Genomic DNA, 24,562 nt, shown 5'->3' with positions numbered 1-24,562 from the left:
AAAGAACTCTTGAAACAAAATTATGAAAAGCTTTGCAGGATACAATATACTTCAACCAATGTCCAAATATATATATATTTTTTAAACCTGTAAAACAGTGCACTTATATATATTGATATTGAAAGGTTGGAAAATAGATTTTTTTTTTGTAGTTGCATAATCTGTAATGTCATTACCACAAGTGCTGCAACTTATTTGAAACATCTACAAGAAATTAATTAATTATGATGCAGTAGAAAATTGTCTTCTAAAATTTTTATCAGTATTAATATAGAAAACATGAAATTCAGCTTCACATATTATGTCTGTTTCTTAAAGTAATGCCAGCCAGATGCAACTTGTCTCATGTAGTTTCTCCTGTGAATGAATTTTCCTCACTCTTGGGACTGAGACGTGGTTGTTCTACATATAAAGGGAACCGACAGATTTGCAAATGTTCCAGTTATAGATGACAGATCTCACTCTAAGTACAAGTGTTGTAATAACTCAGAAAGAAGTCAACTGCAAGAGTGGAAGCCATAGTGTAATGCAGACTTTGCTTTTTCCATTGCCATTGAAAGGGTAGACCCTTACTAGAACAGAATAGTTTAGTGCTTTATGTGAACTGTTATATTTATCCACCCTGGGAAAATAGAATAAAAATGATACGAAACACTGTTTATATATATATATATATATATATATATATATATATATATTATTGGGGGGGGAGATTATAGAAATAAATTAATTGAAATTCATATTTTCCCTTTTTCTTCTGCACAATACCATTTTATATTTTAATAGGGACATAATTTGGTTACCGTAAGGTTCCATAGGAAGTATTATGTACTGAAGACACACTGCAAGTAGGAATTACAGTAGAGTTAATCTACTAGTCCTAAACTCAGCTATTTCTTAACTTTCTCCAGGCTAGACATCTTGGATAAACATATTATATACATATTATAAACATATTATATACATTAATATTATTATTATTATATACAATAAATATACAAATAATATTATTATATACAATGGGCAAGCTAAGAATATCTAGCCTGAAACACAGTGGCTATGTGTGTAAGATAGTATTAAACACTTCTTTTTTTCTCTGGAATACCCTGCTAAACTGCTAGAACAGAATTAACAAGCATGGCAGTAACCATGCTTCAAGCAAACAAAGATGCTGTACAAATCTATTTGTGCACTACTAGTTTTCTAAAAGGCACTGTAGTTGAGAAAAGCCCTCTGATGAACATGGTGAGCCTTTTCATTTTACAGGGAACTCTACTGGATATTCTGTAGTCCTCAGAGCTAACTCAGGTCCCTTCAAGAATTTATATGGTGATCCCTTCTCAGAGACTTCAGGCAGGATTCAGCTCCAAATTCAGATAACTAACTAGTTATCTACAATATAGGTGTCTAAAAATGAGATGGATGCCTAAGCTCCTATCATGCTCAATGGAGATTTAGGTGGAGCCTACAGAACAATTCAGCTCTTTCAACTAGTAAAAAAATTTCAATACCCAAAGTATGGGGTTCGAGTGCCATTTGAGTTATCCTAAGGCTGGTATACCTACTGGTTGATATAACAACAGATAAACAGGAGATGGTTGCTTTGTGGACTGACATCTAGAGAACAAACTCAGATGTACCCTCCAATCAGCCTCTGAATCCCTCCAGGAAGAGACTCAGATGTTTGAAAACAAACATTCAGTGCCATTTTTATTGCTGTAATTTCCTATTTTCTCACTTCCTCCACACTGCAGAAGGCTTCCAATATATCTTAGGTCTGATATTTGTCATCTCTTTATGTCTTGGGTATCTTAGGGAGTCATAGAGGGGACAGCATGACCATCTGTTGGCAAGTAATTGAATTATCTAAGTCAGTATCAAGATTCTTTTAAACGAGTAGATAAACTTAACTGACTATAAAAGGAGTGTAAGTAGCAAATACTGGGGCCCATTAATATATAAAAATGTGAAGTACTTAGTGCAGACTGAACCTACATTGTAAATGCATAGTTGTGATCATCTTAAATGAATCTCATCATTAAAAATATGTCCCTGCATCTGGAGCAGAGTATCCTTATCTTTCAGTCTTTCACCCAGAATTCTTCTATGGATGGCTTTGGAGAGAGACATGTATCTGAAAATACTTTACCGACTGCAGTAAGTCATTTATACTGCAGAATACATGGAACATCTGCTACATGTAGGTCTTTCCTCAAAAGAAAATGAAGATCCATTCATATGTTTTTAACAATGCAAAGAAAATATCCATTCCTTTAATTTAACAATTGTCTTCATTTATAGTAAGACACAATAATTCAAAGCTTAATTTGTACTTCATAGGAATTATGAATATTATATGCATGTGGAAAATGAGAGAATATTCAGACAAGAACTAATTTTCAGCCTATAATAATTTTCATTTTATTTTTGTCCTCTATCAGCAATGCTACAGCATTATACCTTTGGTATGCATCCTGCTCTTTTATAGTTTCATCCTTGGTCCGTCTTTGGGGAGAGCAAAAAGAATGGGGAGGCAGACAGCAATGTATAAAATGATACCCTAAATTCACTGATTGTGAATAATAATAATAATAATAATAATAATAATAATAATAATAATAATAATAATAATAATAATAATAATTTCTGCCTGAATTTGAGGCTATTGCAGGTACATCACAAGTGCATCTGTCTGTGCAGACAAGCAAATTTGTCTCTTTGCTCAGATGATGATAATAGTATTACCAGATTCTGCATCTGGAAATGAGCAACCCTACCTATACATACAGACTGAGGGACAAGAGAATGGACAGCAGCTCTGTGGAAAGGGATCTGGGGTTTTTGGTTTACAGCAAGTTGAATATGAGCCAGCAGCTTGCCCTGGTAGCCAGTAGGGCCAACCGTATCCTGAGGTGCACCAAACATGGCATTGCTAGCAGGTTAAGGGAACTGATTGCCCCAATCTGCTCTGCACTGATGTGGTCTTATCTCGAATACTGTGTGCAGTTTGGGGCTCCACGGTATAAAAAAGACATAAAACAAAAGAGAGTGTCCAAAGGAGGGTTAAAAAGAAGGTGAAGGGTCTGGAGAAGGAAGATATATGTCCCTGAAGTTGCTTGGTTTGTTCAGCCTGGAGAAGAGTAGACTGGGGGGAGACCTCTGTGCGGTGTACAGTTTCTTCACAAGGGGGAACAGAGGGGCAGATGTTGATCTCTTCTCTCTGATGCATGAAGCGGCAACAGGATTGAGATTGCATATCAGGAAAAGGTTCTTCACTGAGATGGAGCTGGAACAGGGTCCCCAGGGCAGTGATCATGGCACTGAGCCTGCTGGAATTCAAGAAGTTCAAGGACAATGCTGTGATTTTTGGGTGGTCCTGTGAGAACCCAGGAGTTTGACTCAATGATCATTGTAGGTCCCTTCTAACTCAGGACATTCCATGATTCTATGATTCTATTATGCGTTCCTCAGGTGACTGCCAAATCCTTTAGCTTGGTGAAGTAAAGATGTTTCGGTCATTCTTGCTTGTTAGAATCAGTTCCTTATGAAAGAAATCTTCAATGTTCAATAAACAGCAAGTTCATGTTGGGGGGGGGGGAAGCTAGAATAAGGAGAAAATGAAGTCAAAAAACTGACCAACAATTCCAATGTTTGCAGAGCTGCAGAGTTGTAATGGTGAGAAACATATTCAATTTCCAATGTGTTAAAAAGATTCTTCCCATTCCATAAATAAAGATGGATAGAGACTTGTTTCTACTTCTCGTGAGGTGATTCTGTAAAATTTACTGAATAAGCTTAAAATATATTTCTAAAAGGAAAAAGTATTTCCAAAAGGAAATATCAACAGTGAATAAGGTGAATAGTAACTCATCTGTGCCAGAGATCACAAAATAGGCATATTTCCTTTAATATATTCAGAATACAAGATGTATTTTTAAGATTTCTGTCAGTTTCGTTAACTGTTGTGAATTACTTGCTTACTCTTCAAACCACTTATTTTCTATTTCCCACGGCTGTGATACAAAATACCTTATTTTGTAGTCTGCTGGTTTTGTTCCACTGCTTTCTGAACCTTTCTTTTGGAGACAAAGTGATTGTATTTTATTGATTCCTCTCTTTCAGAGAAGACGGAATTAATATATGTGTGTGTGTGTGTTGTGTGTGTGTGGAGGGGGTGGTGGTGGTTATTTTTTGTTGTTGTTTTGTTTTTGTTTGTTTGTTTTTCATGAGATTTCAGCTATATGTTAACTATAATATAGAATGCAAAGTACTAATGTGTGGAAGAATTTCATTGTGGTCTTAATTAAAATGTTCTAAATGATGTATAAAGCTCCTGCACTCCCAAAGCTTCTTATTCATGTTAATTAGCTCCTAACACAGCACTGTTTGGTTCCAGCCAAAGATTAGATGTGTAAACATTTCTTTAAGTTTTATTTAAAGCTGTGCAAGGTCATTTTTGGATGCTTTAGACACTCTTTAACTGAGCCACAATTCAATGTGTCGGCTTTTTGCGACACGAGAAAATGTAGTTACAAGTTGTGAAGCTTTAAAAATAAGATGCCTAATTGGACAGAGTTTTTCCAACTGATTTCTCTTTTATTATTTCCAATTAGTATATCCTTTTGCTTTTCTTAGCAGTACAAATTAAGTAGAGAAATCTAGAGTGATCTATTTTGAGTTTATCTGAGATATTCAGGCCAGATATTAATTTATAGTGAATTAGTGAGCTCTTCTGCCCTTTCAGTTGATAACAACACAGGATTTAATTAATAAGAGCCTCTGTAAGCTAAAATTAATGTTTCCAGTATGGTGTAGAGGCATGAAGACTTTGCCACGCGTAACATAAAAGGTACAATAGACCTCCCTAGATTCATAAATCCTTGGAATTTTTAAGCACTTGGCATTTAAACCCATTTTACCTGTGAAAATACATTACCATTTGGAGAAAAAAAAAAAAAAAGAGAGAGACTTGATTATTAGTGTCAAGTCCTAACATCAAAAGTCCTTGGTCCCCCCCATACATAAGAGTAGCCAGTAAACACAGGTTGTAGCCAGATAGACTACATCTAGGATGGGTCAATTCCTTGCTCACAGAGGAAGCCATATAGCAAAGAGAGGCTCATAACGTGCAGTTTAGAAAACTGCGTCCCTTTGTTCTCTGCCCCCCTGTAATTCATATTAATTTCTGGTACTCTACCATATATGAACTTATTATGTAGAGTTTTATGTACATATACATATGTACATATACATATAAATACTATATGTTTTTGTTTGTTTGTTTGTTTTTCACTGATTTGAATAGTACTATTCATATGAGCCTATAGGTTTATCTCTACAGGAAACAAAACACTAGAACTTCAAAGACTTTTTTTGTTTGTTTGTTTTACTTCTAAACATTTTTAATAGTATTCTTCAGTCTATAATTAAAGAAAAGTAAACAAAAATGACTATAAGTCCGCAGACATGAAATCATATTTATTTCTGCCTTCCACTTTTAGTCTCAATTTTTTTTTTTCCCTGAATACATTAAAAACCCACCTGTTTTTGTTTGCTTTCTCACTTTCATAATTTTCTGTTCAGTTTCAATAGAATGCTGTAAAAATTAAAGAAGAATGCAGAAAAAGTGAGAAGAAAATAATGTTAGATATTATACTCTTGTTGCTTAGGGTGGCAAAAGCAGTGACAAAGATGGGGAAAACAAGAACTCAGAAGAAAGGTAATAAAAAGGAAAAAGGAAAAGAAGAAAATGAAGTAAAGATGACCTTCATTCATCGTGCATAAAATACATCATGAGCTGCAAATGAATCCAGTATGCATTTGATTTCATGAGAATTAAAACTGCTAATTTTCATAAAACTTTTTTTTTTTTTTTTTTTTCAAAATGAAAATATAAAATGAAAATGGATTATGATCTCTGAACATTATGTCTTATCTCTCTGGATAAGTTAATAGCTAAACATGTGTTTGTATAAAAGTAACCTCCAATCCCAAGTACAACTTGTCTAGTGAGAGATTAATGATGATAAATTATTGATCTTGAACTTGGTCCAAGACTAATAACAAGATAATTTATTGTTATGGCCATGTAACATAAAGAATATGTTATATACTGTATACAAGAATGTTGTTAGGAAATACAATTATAATTCAAATGACAGTGAAAGATAAATAAACTTTGATACAATTCCTGAATGGGGAAGATGAGGAGGTCTGAAGGAAATCAATAAAAATGTAAGGCTTGGAGAAGTAAAAAGTAGTTGCTTTCAAAAGTACCTTAGGAATGCAAAAATCTTAGAAATAACATAGTCTTACATGTATTATAAGATAGATGGGGGTAACATATTTCATATTGTTTATACTAGGCCTTGTAGAACAGCCAGAAATTTTCAATAAATAATTTAAGCATTTGGAAAGAATCAGGAGTATATCACATAAAGATGATAAGGCAATTTATTTTCCATTAGTAAAAGATTGTAATATTCCAAGAGGGATTTAGAGGGGATAAACAATTTTAATTCATCACATCTTGATAACTTGCATGTGGGACTCATAAAAAAGCTGAATGAGAAGATATATGGTTTGCTGAAATGTATTTTTAATGACTGTTGATATACTACAGAAATTTTATTGAACAGAGATAGAGCTAATGATGTACAGAATATTCAGGAAGGATAAACAGGATTATTCAGTGATAGCTATTATATTTTTCCATTATCTGCAGAAAAAAAAAATATATATATATATATATATATAAACATCTGATTATAATAATAGTTAAAAGGTAGTATAAAATAGATTGTCGATGTAATTTTTAAAGAAGTGTATAAAAAATTATTGTCAATGTAATTTATGCAAACCAGAAACATTTATGTCTTCTCTAAGTGTACACAAGAAGAACCTAAATACTTATTGAAAAAAAAATGTCAGTGTGAAATCTTCACTGATATATAGGAACTTTTAAAATCCTGTACAGTTGAGACATTTGTTCTACTTATAGTATCATAAGTGATAAGCAAGTTAATATAACTTCACTGTTTATAATTTCTGGATAACACTAAGAAGGTAAAGGAAGGACTCACTGCCTTATGGATGAAATGGAGTCAACCTAAAAAGAAAACAACATTTTAGTGAAGATTAAGAGAGAGACATCTGCTTATCTAGGACAAAGAAATAAAAGACATATAGATGAAGTGGAGAAGGTGTCTTTCAGAGAGAGAAAAAGACAAGTGGATGACTAATAAATATCATCAGTGCAGTACTATAGTAAAAAAGAGCACCATTAAAGTATTAAAGTATATAAAGTATATATATCTGGGGGTCGTGGTAGACAGCAAGTTGAATATGAGCCAGCAGTGTGCCCTGGCAGCCAGGAGGGCCAATCGTGTCCTGGGGTGCATCAAGAACGGCATCGCTAGTAGGTCAAGGGAGGTGATTGTCCCGCTCTACTCTGCGCTGGTGCGGCCTCACCTCGAGTACTGTGTGCAGTTCTGGGCACCACAGTATAAAAAGGACATGAAACTGTTGGAAAGTGTCCAGAGGACTACGAAGATGGTGAAAGGCCTGGAGGGGAAGACGTACGAAGAACGGCTGAGGTCACTGGGCCTGTTCAGCCTGGAGAAGAGGAGGCTGAGGGGAGACCTCATCACAGTCTACAACTTCCTCGTAAGGGGGTGTCGAGAGGCAGGAGACCTTTTCTCCATTAACACTAGTGACAGGACCCGCGGGAACGGGGTTAAGCTGAGGCAGGGGAAATTTAGGCTGGACGTCAGGAGGGGGTTCTTCACAGAGAGGGTGGTTGCACACTGGAACAGGCTCCCCAGGGAAGTGGTCACTGCACCGAGCCTGTCTGAATTTAAGAAGAGATTGGACTGTGAACTTAGGCACATGGTCTGAACTTTTGGGTAGACCTGTGCGGTGTCGAGAGTTGGACTTGATGATCCTTAAGGGTCCCTTCCAACTCAGGATATTCTATGATTCTATGATTCTATATATATATACTCATATTACTCATATATTACTCATAACAAAAAAATGTTGTGGAAAGTATTCTTATTTCCTGAAATGTCAGCAACATGCTTTACTTGCCAGAGGGAAAAAAGCGTTTTGTTTTGTTTTGTTTTGTTTGAGGAATTAATTTTTCAGGTACAGCCTGTTTTACAAAGAGTACAAGGAATGTTAACATTGAACAGCAGTAGATAATTAAACTTATAGAAGTATTCCCTGAAAATATTATGCACAATTTAATATGCATATAAACTGATGAATATTATGCATAATATTTATGCATATATAATGAAATATTATGCATATAAGCTGAAGTTCTCTAATATTATTCAATGAATAAATGAAAAACATTAGTGTTATGTACTGTTTTGTAACTGTGAACAAATTGTGTAAAACTATATATACATGTGATATAGATTACTAGAATTACTAACAAAAGTATTAATTGTTCTTTAGTTGTCATTGCACTGACAATATGAGTTGACATAAAAATAAAAATAATATCAACATGAAGAGACTAATTTCAAGGTACTGATCTGTATCATCTAACTTTTATTCAGTGACATCTGAAGGCAGCTTTTAGGATGAAGTTAAATGACAATGCATGGCAAGAAAAGCAGTTAAATGTTCTCATGCTTTGGTCCTCTACTAGTCCTCAGCCACTGAAGTTATTGATTATAAAGAAGAATGATGCATGTTGCTACCAAATCTGACAGAAGCATTCTTACGCATCATTCCATATTGAACAACATAAAACTACTTGTCAAAGCAGAAAATGTCTAGGCTTCCATCCACAAGGTCTTGCCAATTATTATGTTTCATGAATTTTAATACTACAAAGAATAGTGAATATCTTAAAGATCTGACAGAAGTACTGTTGTGGAAAACAAACCATATTAAACATAATTACACAGATTGATCTCGAAGAAAAATGTTTTGTATGTACTATGTGAATGGTCCCAATGTTTTATTTTTTTAAATCTTGTTTTCACGTGTTGCATGTATAAGGAAATCTTTTCTTTCTGAAACATGCTAAATGTTTTTGACTACAGCAGTTTTCAGACACTGTTAAGGATTGATTAAAGACAGTTTTCATTATGGTTTATTAGTCTTTTAGAGGTCATCATTAAAAAGTTGCCTTAGAAATTTAAGACCTTATTTAATATCCAATGGATATTTAATCTAATTAGCATGAGTCTTTGTCTTTTTCATAATGAAATTAGTTTTGCTTCCAGTTCAACTAATAGTTTATTTCTGTGGAAGACCTTTTTATATCAGTTGCTTAATTGCCATATACTCTTGCTATCACTATATTATCAGGAGATTTAAATAAAGCAAACTGCTCTTAAAATTATTTCATTGTCAGACAAAAATGAAAATGTTCAAGACACAGAATGCTGCACTCAGAATGCTGTAGAACTACTTGATCCTATTACCTTTCCAAATACCATCAAATCAAGGTAAGGTTAACAATGCATTACCATTACTTCAATTTGCAGTGAACAGAAAAATACTTTCCAATGTCTAATAGAGTTCTTTCTTCTCTATTTCCAAACCATATGAAATCTGTGATCACTTTGATCATTGAACTATTCACTCAAAAATAAAAGTGAAACTAGCCTCTTAGCCTACTGCTGTTTTCCAGAAACATTCTTTTCTTAAGGGGATAAAAAGTCTTGATTTCTATTCTATACAAATTTCCAAGAAAGAAACAGGCAAACAAACAAACAAAACTCCACAACTCTTGTGTTAAATACATGTTTTCATGAAGCCCCTTAAACAGGTAAGCTTTCAAGGCCTACTGTTTTAAAGATCAGAAGTGAGGGGAGAAAGTCAAATATATTACTTGCTGAAACTCCTTTTTCTTTTCGTGATGAAAATTTCTCCTCCTAGGGGAAAAAAAAAAAAAAAAAAAAAAAAAAGAGCTAATTGGGTCATTGTATAAGAATTATACATTTTGTGTATCTTACTAATCCTCCTGCAATAGTGTTCAGAAATGAATTAAGGATACAAAAAATTAAATGAAGAAATTAATTAATAAAATAAAAGAAAAAGAGCAAAGAGAGAGACAGAGAGAGACACAGACGTTTTAGAAATCTATCAAAATTTTTAGTAATGAAAATGTTTCATATAGTGAAAGAGTAATTATGCTTTTTACCTGCCTCAAGTCAATAGCTTATTTCATTAGAGCAGAAGAGACAATGACATCTTCACAAAATAATACCCAATTAGGAATATCTTAATTATTAATTAATCACATCAAAGCCATGAAAGTTATTCCTCTTTCTCCTCCTTCACTCAATATACCACAACAGTCTTGATGCAAAACAGGTGAAAAAAATCTGGTAGGTAGGTGGTTTATTTCCAGGAATACAGACATTTAATTTTGTGGTACAATGAAGGACTCACAACCTAGCAGAACAAGATATAAAATAAAATAAAATAAAATAAAATAAAATAAAATAAAATAAAATAAAATAAAATAAAATAAAATAAAATAAAATAAAATAAAATAAAATAAAATAAAATAAAATAAAATAAAATAAATAATGTCAGAGTGACACAATACAGGTGACTTGGAGAAATGTGGTAGGAAAAATAAGTTCAGAAGTTTGTATTATGGTATTGTTATAGCAAACTTTTGTTTGCTTGCCTGCTTGAAGACAGTCAGAGAGATCTCTTCAGTTCCCAAATACTTTTAAGGGACTGATTCTAACCTCCAAAAGAAATAAGAAGGTGAATGTTAATGGAAGCCATGAAGCAGATCTACTTTGTATTAATTATGCCATTTGTTCTTTTAATGATGCAATTAGAAAAATTTCTTTACTAGTGTTACACTAGAAGTTTGATCTGGATATTGGGCACATAGACAATAAACACTCTTGATGTGGTTTATTTGGTCTCATAAAAGAGATGTCAAAAGCCAAACTGAACTTTACTTTAAAAACGTTGTGTGCCATTTCCCTAAATCTAACAAAGCTATTAAGATTATTTAACAATAAGGTCATTATTACCTACAAAATGGACAAAGTGCTTCTGAATCATTATGAGTAAAGAATTATTTACATGATAAGAGCTTTATTTATTATAAACTGTATTAAAGGTGATAAGAGCAGAACAGGAGTGGATAGATTCCACATATGCTGTGTTTTGGTTTTATGATGTAGCATTTTCATAAGAATAATAATACTATTAATTGTCTGCCAGGCTGAATTAATATATAGAGATCCAATTTAATAAAAGCTCCCAGTTGTTCAAGAATTAAATTATAGAAAGGAAATTGTACTGCTTAAAAGTAAATGTATGAATAACACCTATTAACTGCAATAGGATGCATTATTAACTTTAATAGTGTGGGTGGAAAAAGTCCCACTTATTGTTAAAAAAAAGTCAACTTGAAGTAAAATGACTTGTTATGTTATAATTTTGTTGGAAAAGTAGTTTGACATGTTCTTGCAATAGCCACATACACGGTTCAAGGCAGTGTCCTAGTTTTTTATGGAAGGTTATTATTTTATTATATGTCTGGCTGATTTTCTTGTTATTGAAGACTGCATATAGTAGGTCAATAAAAACAGTGCCTGTGTAATCTCTGTCATGTAAAAAGACTTAGTGATGATCCCAGAAATGTTAATTTTAGCTTCAAATTTATGTTGTTTTTAGTACTGGTGCCTATATATTCATCGCCATGTTATCACTAGTGATTTTGTTTGTATTTGTATTAATATTTTATCATTAAGTCATAATAGGTCTAATCAGAGGTTACAGAAAAAATATAAAGCAAAATAAGATTAAATCATTCAAATTAAATAAACTCAGTAACTGATAACCTCTGAAGAACACAACTATGTGAGACAGACTACAATTAAATGTCACAGTTTAACAAAGATTTAAGATTTGCCAAAGAAAGAAAGAAAATCACGCAGCATATCACTATAAATTTCTCAAATGTCTATGTTTCTGGGGTCTAAAATATCAATGGATGGAAACTCCTTCTAAGGAAATGAGCATATTTATCAAAAACTTATTTGAGACTGACTTAGGTTTCATTAGTTTTTTGTTTGTTTGTTTTGGTTTGGTTTGTTTTGTTTTTACGTGACAGCCCTTTACCTGGGCTCTCCTTCATCTAGGTAAGGAATTGGGAAGAAAAGAAAAAAACAAACAAACAAACAAACAAAAAAAAACCACAGAGAATATCCAGGGCCATTCTCTCTGTGTTCAAGGATATGTAAGCCTATTTAGAGCTTGCAGCTCTGAAGACTACCGTATCTGCATATGAATAACCACAAAAGCTATCCAGTGATACAGTAGGGCGAAAATTTTGCAATACATTAGTGGGTCTAAAACACTATGAACAACTCTATTAATGAGTTGCACAAGACATTTTTACCCTGTTTCTGTCATCCTAAAGATAAAAGAAAACACAGAGAGTTTAACAAGCTCAACCAATACAAGAGCTTATGAAGATATGTAAACAACAACAATAAAATGTACACCATTTAATCTGTAGTGCTCTGAGGAATAATAGGCAGGGAGGTTGGTATCCCATGGCAAGGAGGTTAGAATTAGATGTTTTTTAAGTTCCCTTTCAACTCAAACCTTTCCATGATTCTATAATAGAGCATTATATTATTTGTTTCTACAGCTACATTTTTATTACGTATTGAACATTATGTGTTTTTCCATTGCATATAATTACTACTTACTAATAGTTTACAGACTTGTATAATGTAATATATTTATTTTACCAAAACTGCACTCTGATTCCCAAATAAAGCTGTAGAATTTAGCTGCAATAAGCCTAAAGACACTTGAAATGTGCCAGTTTTCAAGTTCATTGCGCTGATATGATCAGGCTAGGTTTCATGGAAAATACTTTCATACTGTTTAAAAAACCAAAGGTCAGTATTGATTTTAAAAAGTATTGTGGTGTCTTCTTGATCAGAAAAGTATAAAATTACTCTCTTTGTGAACAAATGAGTATAAACATAGCTGTCTCTGGCACTGTAAGGAAATATAACCACTCTGGTTCACTAGGTGATCAGATACTAGATGATGTGTCTGTGTTTAAATCTTGTCAAATTAAATGAATTATGGTTGCTTGTCGGAGAAGCCTTTGGTAGAAAGAGAAGATAAAAGTTAACTCTCCTTTTATCATGTATTAACAGCGGCAAACACTAGCCATTTTTATTTTAATGAGCTAAATGACAGGAAACTATTCATATTTTTTGGAACTGTTGTTGTCTTGTAAGTATTCTGTGCAGGCAAGGTGTGACACTTTCAAAATCACTGGATTTACCAGTAGTTGATCTGACTACTGGTTCTTGAAGTTCAAGAACATGTTATAGATGAAGAATCAGGTGTGCATTGCACTTCTATACGTGATTCTGTCTGCAATTATTTTGGAACATAGGATACAGAATGTATTACACCAAACAATAGTTCCATTGTACTGCTGCCGTAACCTCTAGCAATGGCTACAATAGCAGAGAATGCACTGGCATATATCCACCCTTAGCAATTCTTTTACTTTTATGGATTCAGGAGATTTTTTCCAACGGGAAAAGAATATAATTGTGAAGTTATTAATTCCTCAGATATGTGCTCTTTTATTCTTCCTCAAAGATTTTTTTTTCTCACATACATTAAGCACTGTACTAGCTTCTCCTTTATTGTGTATGTATTTCTTGTACATAAAAATTACTTAAAAAAAAAAAAAAAAAAAAAAAAAAAAAAAAAAAAAACCTTCTGTGGGATCTGTGAAAGCTCTAATGCCAGAGAGGAGGCAATACAAGTAGGTGCAGTATTGCTCTTGTTCCAGTGGGTTGCAGTGCTGACCCTGGTGTTAGCATGAATTTAGCACTGTGGAGAGATAAGACTCACTAATGCTTTATTGAGGATGTTAAGGTTCTGGTGGTGGTGGACTACACTGTTCCTAAGATGAGACTTTTTTTTTTCATATGATACATGTCGTATATATTCTCAGAACACCTTGAGGTGTTGCTGTTCCAAAACAGTGTGATATTATGGGAATGAGAATGGGAAAGAGATGACAGATAGTGACAATCAAGAACTGCCTGCTTCACCAGCTTTGATTTAGAGAAAAAGCTGATTACACACAATCACACATAGGTTTTATTTTTGCACTTTGAATAAAGAAACGTCATTGGATTTCTATGTAGCATTGCTGTGATAGGCATGGTTTGTTGTAATGCAGGCAATCCCCAATCAGAACAGGCATTTAAAAAGTTCAATTAATCATAAGTTGTAATAACATGTATTGCACATAAATGTACTAACGGAATACCAATCAGCAAAACATTGAAAGCTGTGATTTACAAAATTTATATATATATATTTGTTATTGTCTTTTTATTTTTAAGCTTAGTTACCTTTAACCCTGATCTCATTCTACAGATAGAAACTAAAGCTCTAATATAGCTATCTGATTAGAAGCAATAATTTTTAATGAGAACACCTAACATCCCAGGACAGCATTATATTTTGATAGGATGAATGAGACAAGTGGGGAAATAAGCCATAGCAGAAACTCCAAAAAGATAACATTGGAACAAAATTAAATATAATATTATAACATGGAACATGGTGCACAAAGCACCATAAGCATCTTTGAGGTTTTCTATCTCAAGACTAAATAATGTGACCATCCCACTGAAAAGCTTTGTTATAATTCTACATTCCAGTTAATGCAGTATAAGTCCATATTAACTGAGATGATAAAGGAATAATTATAGCCAAGGACATTCCATAATTTCTTTGTAATTTCTTATTTCAAATTTCCATAATTTCAAATGTAATTTCCTTGGAAAGAGAGCTCAAAATTGCAGAGTCTAGATCGACTTTTGAGGAGTGAAATATGATCCTGTGAAAAATTTTAAATTTTTGGACAAACCATACTTTAAGTGTGTTTTTGTGTGTGTGTGTGGTTTTTGTTTGTTTGTTTATTGTTGTTTTGCTTGCTTGCTTGTTTTTTTTGTTTTACTCAAAATTAAATTTGGTGAGGAAATAAATATAATATGTTTATTTCTGTCATGTAGCTCTCAGGGTAAGTATTTAGCTTTTTGTAATCAGGCCTATATACAGTTCAGGTATTGGATAAGTCCACCTTTTGAGATCTACAAGAAAAAAAGCAGCCCCAGATAGAATAGCTTTAATCTTATCAAGAATTAGAGGTGGTAGAGGTAAAAGGAAACTGCAGTTTAGAAAGAGACAGACCCGTCTCTTCAGAAGTGACATAGCTGAACAACCACACATAGAATGAAGCTCCTTAGGTGGTAAGATGAAACTACAGAAGAAGCATTGATGCTCCTTAATTACACTAGACAGCCATTGCAGAATCCAATGGCTACTGAAACAGACTACAGAAGTCTGCAGTACAGAGTGCACCTGCTACCCTGGAAATATTTCACTTTTCTTTGTATGCCAGTGTGTAGAACTAAGGGTAACTTGCCACAAATAAAATTTATTATTTTTGTTCAATAAATTTGTTCTTTAGAATTTGATTTAATGAAGGGGAATTATGGTCTCAATTGCATATATATATATACATATTCAATAATTTAAATACTTTTAAAAGAATCCTCAGAACCAACCAATTTCCAATATTTAGAAAATAAATTATTTTAACACTTTAACTGAGTCTGAGGATGGAGGCACCTTCCTCACAAAGGTGATTTTTGTTTTCAATTTACAAACACATGAAACAAGAACATGGACATGACAGGGAGTTCTTGGCCAATTATGTTTGACAGTGAAAATTTAGTGATTAATAATAGATTAGAATACGTAAACTTTAGTTCTTTTGCTTTCTCAAATGAAGCTAGACCCCAGCATAAAGAATGAAGCAGTATCTTTTAACTTGATCATATATTGTTAGCATTTTTCACAATATAATCAGACACAACATAAAACCAATTTTAGATGAAGATTATATGCATAAACAGAAGCTTTGGAATTTTGTAAAATTTTGCTGAGACATCTGCACCAGCTTAAGAAAAATACATCCCTCCTGTTCCCATGAAGACTATTTGGTATAGCACAAAGCCCTTTGGGCTCCACAGCCTTGCTCTTCAGTCCCTAATGAGCAGCCATGTGATCCCCTGGCAAAAGCCAGGGCAGCATGAATTTTGAACGAACAGAGCCAGTGTCTGAGCTTATTTAAGCTCTGAGATTGCTGTGAGAACAAGCAGCAAAGCCTGCAGATACCATGGCTACTAGCAGACAGTCAGCAGGTATAATTGGTTGTTCTGAGCTGTAGAGGCTTATATGTTAGCTCATGTCAGTACATTATAGAATAAATTCAGGGATTCTAGCTGTATTAATTACATGTGAAAAGGAAATATCAGTTATTTCTAGGCACACATAGTAGACCCCTTTCCCCCTTAAAATGGAGGTCTAATAGACTAAACTATTAGACCTTTTCCATATAAACAATATTGAAAAGAGAAAAGCTATATTTAATACAAACTGACAAAGCAAAGCCTGAAATACAACCATCAGAAAACTGACAAATGGTTTTGAAAAATATTATCCCTGTCATCAGTCTTATTTTAAAATAGGAAGTGCTGAAACTGATACTTTTAAGCTTATGTTTTTGGTTATTTCATACACTTTTATTTTATTTTATTTTATTTTTTTCCACTTTTAAACCACTGACTAAACACTCCTTCCAAAACCTCTTACATGCTCTTCCTTTCACTCAATAGGTGCCATTTCCAAACTTTCTAGGTATGTTCCTAGCAAATTAAAATAAAAAGAATTGTTTGGGGATTTCATCTGATTAGTGATAAAGGTCTTGATAGTAGGAAAGTCAATGAATGTCTTGTAATTGAAAGGAAAATGTTTTGCAGATTACAAGAGGAGGTCCCTCCTTGAGGTCCCTTCCAACCACAATCTGTGATTCTGCAATTCCCACAAGAGCAGGGTAGAGGGGGAGAATCATCTCCCTCCACTTGCTAGCTACACTTCATAAAGCTTCATACACTTCATAGGATTGGCTTTTGGGGATGCTTACACTCTATCCAATCATATTCAATTTTTCATCCACCAATACCCACTACTTGAATGAAACTTAAACCATAAAATGTAGAGATACTTTCTGCATCCATTAGTTTTCCTAAATTATATATGTATTTTGGGTTCAAGGATATATATTTTATTTTTTAATAAAATATTTTTAAACTCTTTAAACTCCTCTTAGACTTTAGTAATTCATCTTGCCAGATTCCTTCACTCATTAAAAATGTCACTTTTCCCAGGATTTTTAGAAAAAAACATAATCTTCTGAAGTTGTCAACAGGTTTTGAATACATATTTTAAGCTATAAAAGCATGATATTTTCAAACTTTGTCAGATTTTTTGTTTGTGTGAAGGAAACTAAAAGTCTTTCATTCGTAGCACTTTGCTTTTCCTTGGGCTTTTTGTTGTCCTTTTATTTCATCTTTCTAAATAGATTTCCTTTTTTTGACAGCGTTTAATTGTTCCTCATATTTTCAGCTTAAAAGGTCAAAAAGCAAAAAATAAAAATAAAAATAAATAAAATTAATAAAATAAAATTATATTATCTTAATTATTAATATACTGTAGCTACAATGAAAGTGGCAACTATTTCCAGTCATCTTGCAGAAACCTCCACTGTATTTACAAGTTCTATAAATGGGAAAACAAAATGACAAAAAATACTTCTGGGTTTCTCTCTACTTCCTGGCTTCTACAAAGGAAAGTATCCAAACTGTAAGTTGCCTTAAACATGAATATAAGAAAATATTCATGGAAAGAAAACAGGATCAGCTCTCCAGGACTGCTTGCCTCCTTAAATTTGTATTGATTATAAAAATATAAACCAAATCACACACTTAACTTCTGCCTTTCTCATTATTTACAAAGCTGAAAATAAGATTTTGACTGTAATAGCTGTACAAACGGGGGTATATTTCAGTCTTCAAGTTGAGGATAATTTCAGAGATGAATTGTTACCTGATCACAATTCCACAAGGTAGTTGTCATTTGTGAATTACTCATCTTGTACCATGATTTGAGGCAAGGAACAGATATTACTGTAAAATGATGATGAGGATTCATCTAAATAATATCAATTTGAAAGATTTAAAATCATTTGGACTGTATGCAACAACATTTTCCACTGTTAGGCCATCAATACATTTCTGCAGAGCCTTCAGGCATCCCATCCATAGGTTATCTGTAAAACAGGATTTGACACAGTATTATTTGTGGTTATACTAGATTAACTGCTGCTGGTACGAGATGAAAATTACTAGAGATATTTGCCCGAGACCTCCATTTTACTGTTCCTTCTGTTGTCTCTGTTACTGATTCTACATATTTTCTTCCTCTACTCCACCCTTCTTGATCTTCAGTTTTTTTTATTTTTTTTTCAAGTTTTTAGATGATAAAGTTTACTTGGATCTACAGGTGGTCTAAGGTAAGTCAGCTTGATGTGGCTGAATACTGAATTCTCTGCATGCAGATGGGGTAAAGAAGGGGTTACAATTTCAGATGTTTTTTTCTTCTGTAGCTCCTCTATCGTCATGCAAATTACAGTTTACCTGCAGGCAACAGATGTGGCTCTGTTTTATGGCACATATTTAGGTATGTGTGGCTTACACCAAATGGTACAGTAAGGTGGCCTGCCAAATCCAATGACTTTGCACTGAATAAAGCTGCCCCATTTCTGTTGCTATCCTCCAACAAGTTTCTTGCCAAGGGATGTCAGAACAGCAGAGGGAGGGAGTGGCTCCAGTGGAGGACTCTCATCCTGTGTTCTGACACTATGGTCTTATAGACCTAAATACTCATCTATAGGGACTAGATAGTAAAATTATTGCCAGGGAATATTTCTCTTTGGTCTTGAAACTTCTTTTTGTTCTTCTGTTTCTTCTCAAAATTAATTTCCTTTTATTTTCTGTAGTATTTTTCTGGCTTTTCTAATTTTTAGTTTGTTTGTTTTGTTTTACTGTGAGAATAATTTCATTAATTGTGCTAGAGATTTACTGAAAAAGGGCTTTCATACATTTGAAAGGATTAAAACAAACTGATATGCTTCTTAGCATACTAGCTGAGAAGAAATGAAAAATTACTGCTACTAGGAAACATTTGCCTACCTTGCTTTTCTATGAACTTGGCAGTCCTTGAAAATAACTGTCCTTTTGACCTCTACATTAGTGTCACATAGATTAAATAAAATCAATGAATTGTTTAACTTTGTAAATTTAAGCTTAAGTGCTCTGGAGTGTGACCATTTCATTAATCAAATCCCAGAACATATTATTTTATTTACTTCTTTCACTCACTGCTATTTACTACTGATGAAAGAGGAACTTGGTACACATTTAATATAACACAGAAGCCCATTGCAATGAGGAGTTTATCATTTAAGATGGAGAGGTAATATGGAAAAAATGCAAGAGATTTTACTGGTTTTGGTCATTGATTTCACTGAAACTAACATTTCACCATGGAAACCTATGCTTATCTAAAAGATGTCTTCTGCTGACTGCAGCTGTCTGTCTTTAACTTCTGACAGTTCTATTCTGACTTGTTTTCTAAAAAATGTCATTATTAATGACAGCAGAGGGACAAAGGGAGGCTTGAAATATTAAGCAAATCAGAACCAGCATTCTGAATCACAAAAATATTAGTATTTTAAGGGGCACATAAAGACAATCTCAGATAAATACACAGACTAATCTAAAACTGTCAATATTATAATATAATATAATATATTATATTAATATTATATAATATATAATTATATAATTATAATATATAATTATATAATATAATATTATATAAAATAATATAATATAATATATATTATATTATTTTATATTATATTATATTATATTATATTATATTATATTATTATATTATATTATATTATATTATATTATATTATATTATATTATATTATATTATATTATATTATATTATATTATATTATATTATATTATTATTCTTTTCTGTTATTCATAGAAGAATCAAAATCACCAATAGAGAGGTAAGTTTAACTTTCTTAAGGAAACGTCTGTATATTTGTGCTCGAGAGAATGCATCACAAATGAGTGGTACTTTCTATGTTGAAAATTGGAACAGAATTAAGCTTGATTTTAATAGCCTTAAACTCATATATTTAATTAAAAGTAATATGCTTATTATTTACTTAACCAATCTATTCACCCCACTCTTCCTTATCTTTACATTTTGTAATGAAATTGTTTCTTCCTATTGCTTATTTTCTCCACAGCTCCATTTGAGTTCATTTTATGGCAAAGGCAGCAGTCATCTCTCTCTCCAGACCAAACATTACAAGCTCTTTCTGCCTTCTTTCATAAGATCATCTCACCTCACCCTTAATTGTTCTTGCAGCCCTTTTCTGGAAACAACTCTGTTGGGAGATCTTATGTGTGCTTTTTTAAACATTCAGTGAGATTTATCAGAGATTTGTATATTTTTATTAGTATTTTTGCCTCAATTACAAAAGATTCCTCAGCTATCTAAATTGAAAAGAAAAGTGAAAAGTGGAAGGGTGGTTGCAATGCAGTTACAACTCAATAGAAAGGATACCATTACAGTATTCAAGTGTCTAGAGACACTTGAGAGATCAATCTTTTTATCATATTTGTAGAATCTTTGCTAACTCCTAAAGCTTTTTTTGGGAAAATATTCCAGACAAGTTTTTTATGATTGCTTTAGCTATAGGTAGATATAATATCATTGATTTTAAAGAAAAAGAAATCCAGAAAATCCCCTGTTGCGTTAAAGAGGACTTATCAGAGTCAAACATTTGCCTTTTTCTACACCCTGCCAAGAATTTTCACTGATACAGTTTCACAAAGTTGATAGTATTTAATAAGGCAAGAGATATAAAAGATTCAAAATTGCAGTTGATAAATACACTCACTGCAATAGCACTAATACAGGATACTAGTGCCAGCAAAATGTTGTCTCAGTGCTCTTCACCAAAAGGTAGAGGAACAAAACTTACCAAGAAGGCATCCCTTTCTCGGTGGAGGAGAAAGGACCACAGCCCATCAACTACCTCTTCTAAGTCTCCAATTTCTTCTTTCTCCCCCCAGCTCTTCTCTTTTTCCTATCTCTAACATATTTTCTTAACATTTTTTCTACTTTCCTTTTTTTCCTTTATATCGTAACCTTATCTGTTCCCCACACTGAAGTGACGTTTAGCATGATTTGAGTGGAGAGTTGAGTGCTATAATTGTATAAGTTTAGCATGTACTTCATAAAGCTCATTATCATATTCAGGAATCTTTAATATTAATTTTACAAATAATTAAGTAAAAGGTTTCACTCTGGGTACCATGGCCTTCAAGATTCTGTTCTGCCACCAAAATAGGGCCATCCTGGCAACACAAGACTCCATCCTTTGGCAAACTCTCATACCAAGCTTGCAGACCTCCATCCACAAAGTTTGTATAAGCGATAAGCAGGAGCAAGCTGATCAGCTCCCCCTTGCCTGAGGTCAGTTCTCATCACTGACACATGGAAAATAAGGAGGTTATTGGTGACGGACAACATGGCTTCACTAAGGGCAGATCATGCCTGACAAATTTTGTAGCCTTCTATGATGAGGTTACAGCACTGATGGATAGGGAAAGACCAACTGACATCACCTACTTAGACTTCTGAAAAGCATTTGACACTGTCATACATGATATTCTTGTCTCTAAATTGGAGAGACATGGATTTGATGGATGGACTACTTGGTGGTCACATTCTAAGAATTGTGTTCAATGGCTCAATGTCTGAGTGGAGATCAGTATTGAGTGGTGTTCCTCACAGGTTGGTATTGGGACTTATGCTGTTTAACAGCTTTGTTGCTGACATGAACAGTGGTATTGAATGTACCCTCAGCAAGTTTGCCAATGACACCAAGCTGTGTGGTGCAGCTGACAGACTAGAGGGATTGGATACCAACCCGAGAGACTTGGACAGACTTGAGAGGTAGGGCCTGTGTAAACCTCATGAAGTTCAACAAGGCCAAGTGCAAGATTCTGCATCTGGGCCAGGGCAATCCCAAACACAAATATAGGCTGGATGGAGAATTGATTGAGAACAGCCCTGAGGAGAAGGACTTGGGGCTGTATTTTAACTGGTAGCTCAATATGTGTGCTCACAGCCCAGAAAGCCAACCGTATCCTGGGCTGCATCAAAAGAACCATGGCCAGCACGTTGAAGGTGTTGATTCACCCTTTCTACTGTGCTCTTGTGAGACCCCAACTAGAGTACTGCATTCATCTCTGGGGCCTCCAGCATGTATTACATGCCTAGAGGAGGGCCATGAAGATGATCAAGGGGCTGGAGCACCTATTCTCCTATGAAGAAAGGCTGAGGGAATTGAGGTTGTTCAGCCTGGAGAAGAGAAGGATCCGAGGAGACCTCATTGCAGCCTTCCAGTAGCTGCACAGGGAAGTCAGAGACTGCTTTAAAGAGGACTCTTTATCAGGGATTGATACAGAACAGGAGTTTAAATGAAAAGAGAGTAGATTTTGATTAGATATTAGGAAGAAATTCTTTACTCAGAAGTTGGTGAGGCACTGGAACAGGATATCCAGAGAAGCTGTGGACCCAGTACAATGCCCCATCCCTGGAAGCGTTCAAGGCTAGGTTGGATGGGGCTTTGAGCATCCTGGCATAGGTGCCTGGAAGCATTTGAGCCTTTGAGCATCCTGGAAGGTGCCCCTGCCCATAGCAGGGGGATTGGAATTAGCTGATCTTTAATGTTCCTTCCAATCTAAACCATTCTATGATTCTATGACATTAACAAATTTGACTACTCACTACATCTCCACATGTTAACTTGTACCTCCTCCTTCTATTCAGCTGATAACGTCTTCTTTGATCAATGTTTGTTGTGTGTTGTTTGTTCGTTTTGCTTTGTGTTTGTTTGCTTTTATTGTTGTTGTTGGTTTTTGAACAGCAAGCTTTAGAGACTCCATTTGAACACAATCAGGCAATACCAGTCAGTTCAAAACTATTCTCTATGACTAGATCTTCCAGTTCATTTAAAATTTGTCAGTACTCCCTTAAGTAAGTAAAAAACAAAACAAAAAACAAATTAACAAAACACAAATAAAAGCTTTCTGGTTAATTCAATGACAGTTACAGATACTTTATTCATTCATCTGGAATACACATTATGGCATATTTTCAGTTTTTACCTCTATTTTATTTTATCTTACAGACACAAATCTGACCATATCTAAGCTATTATTTTGACTTTGCGGTCAAATCATCAGCATGATACCAGTTTATATTACTTTATTTTGCAAAACTGGCTTTGACACAAATTAATTTTACTATAGTTTTTTTTTTTTTTTTTTTTTTTCTCAACAGAAATAACATTAATAGCATGAGTATGCATCACTAATCTATGACTTCTCTGACGCTTTTTCCAATAGCTCATGCTCTTCATCATATCGTTACAACTGCTATGCTGCCATGTTTCTGTTATCTCAAGAAATTATCTGTTTTCTTAGGCTAGTTAGTAGCTTTAGTGTGCAATTCCGTAGTTATCCCTCAATGATCGTACACATTTTATAATTAGAAAAGACAGGTTATTAATTAAATTCAAGTACGTAACTTTATTCACTTAATTATTTTTTCCCTTTTTATTTTCTTGTTGTCATCACCATCCAGATGCTCTGTTCTCTTTTCTGTCTTTTTTTATTTTTAAATAAGAAAAAAGATTTCTTCCTTCCCAGGCCTTTTACCCTGAAACACAAGGCTTCTATTCTGCAAATATCATACAGTTTCTGTAAGACAAAAAGAAAGCAAACAGAACTGGAATAATTCAAATGACATCATTCAAAGCACACAGGAGCAGAATAATATATTATCTTCCTCCAAAGAAGTTATCTGTTCCTCAGGAGAGAAGTCTCATATAGGCTCTTCTGCTCACATCTTCCTGGTCTCTATCTTTCTTCTTTCAGGTGTCTTTTACTCAATTACGTGCTTGACTAAACCACAGAACACTTTAAATAAAACTAACTCTCCCATTATGATTCAAATACAATAATTTGCATGAGGAAAGTGCTGAAAGTCAGGCTTCTTTAACCTTCTTATTCTAAATATTAGGCTTACTTAAATACTTCTAAAATCAATATTCAAAATGGCTGAATATATGTAAACTGAACAAGACCATGCTCTCAATGCAAAATAAAAGCCAGTTGAGATTATTTTGCAATCACGTACTTTCCTGTGACATTTCAATATGAATTTGAATATGGTACAAGAAACACCTATATTAAAATTTTCTTTTGGATCTTTGCTTTTGATTTTTTCTGGTAGTTTTTAAGTTGATCTTCAGCCATTCTTCTTTTTTAATCTGTTCAGGTTGCCACAGAAACCTTTCTTGCCTCTCTGTAAATATGTAAAATATTTTAACTAATTTATATAAAAGCCTGATAGTAATTAAAATAGCACTTGAAAAACTTATTTACTTGTTATTGCATAGATTTATGATATTCTATTAAAAATAGCAAAAGGATGGTTCTTA

This window comes from Aythya marila, assembly GCF_965140915.1.
Source record: "Aythya marila genome assembly, chromosome: 3".
Taxonomy (NCBI): domain Eukaryota; kingdom Metazoa; phylum Chordata; class Aves; order Anseriformes; family Anatidae; genus Aythya; species Aythya marila.
The sequence above is the reverse complement of the archived record's forward strand: the minus strand, read 5'-3'. Positions refer to the sequence as shown.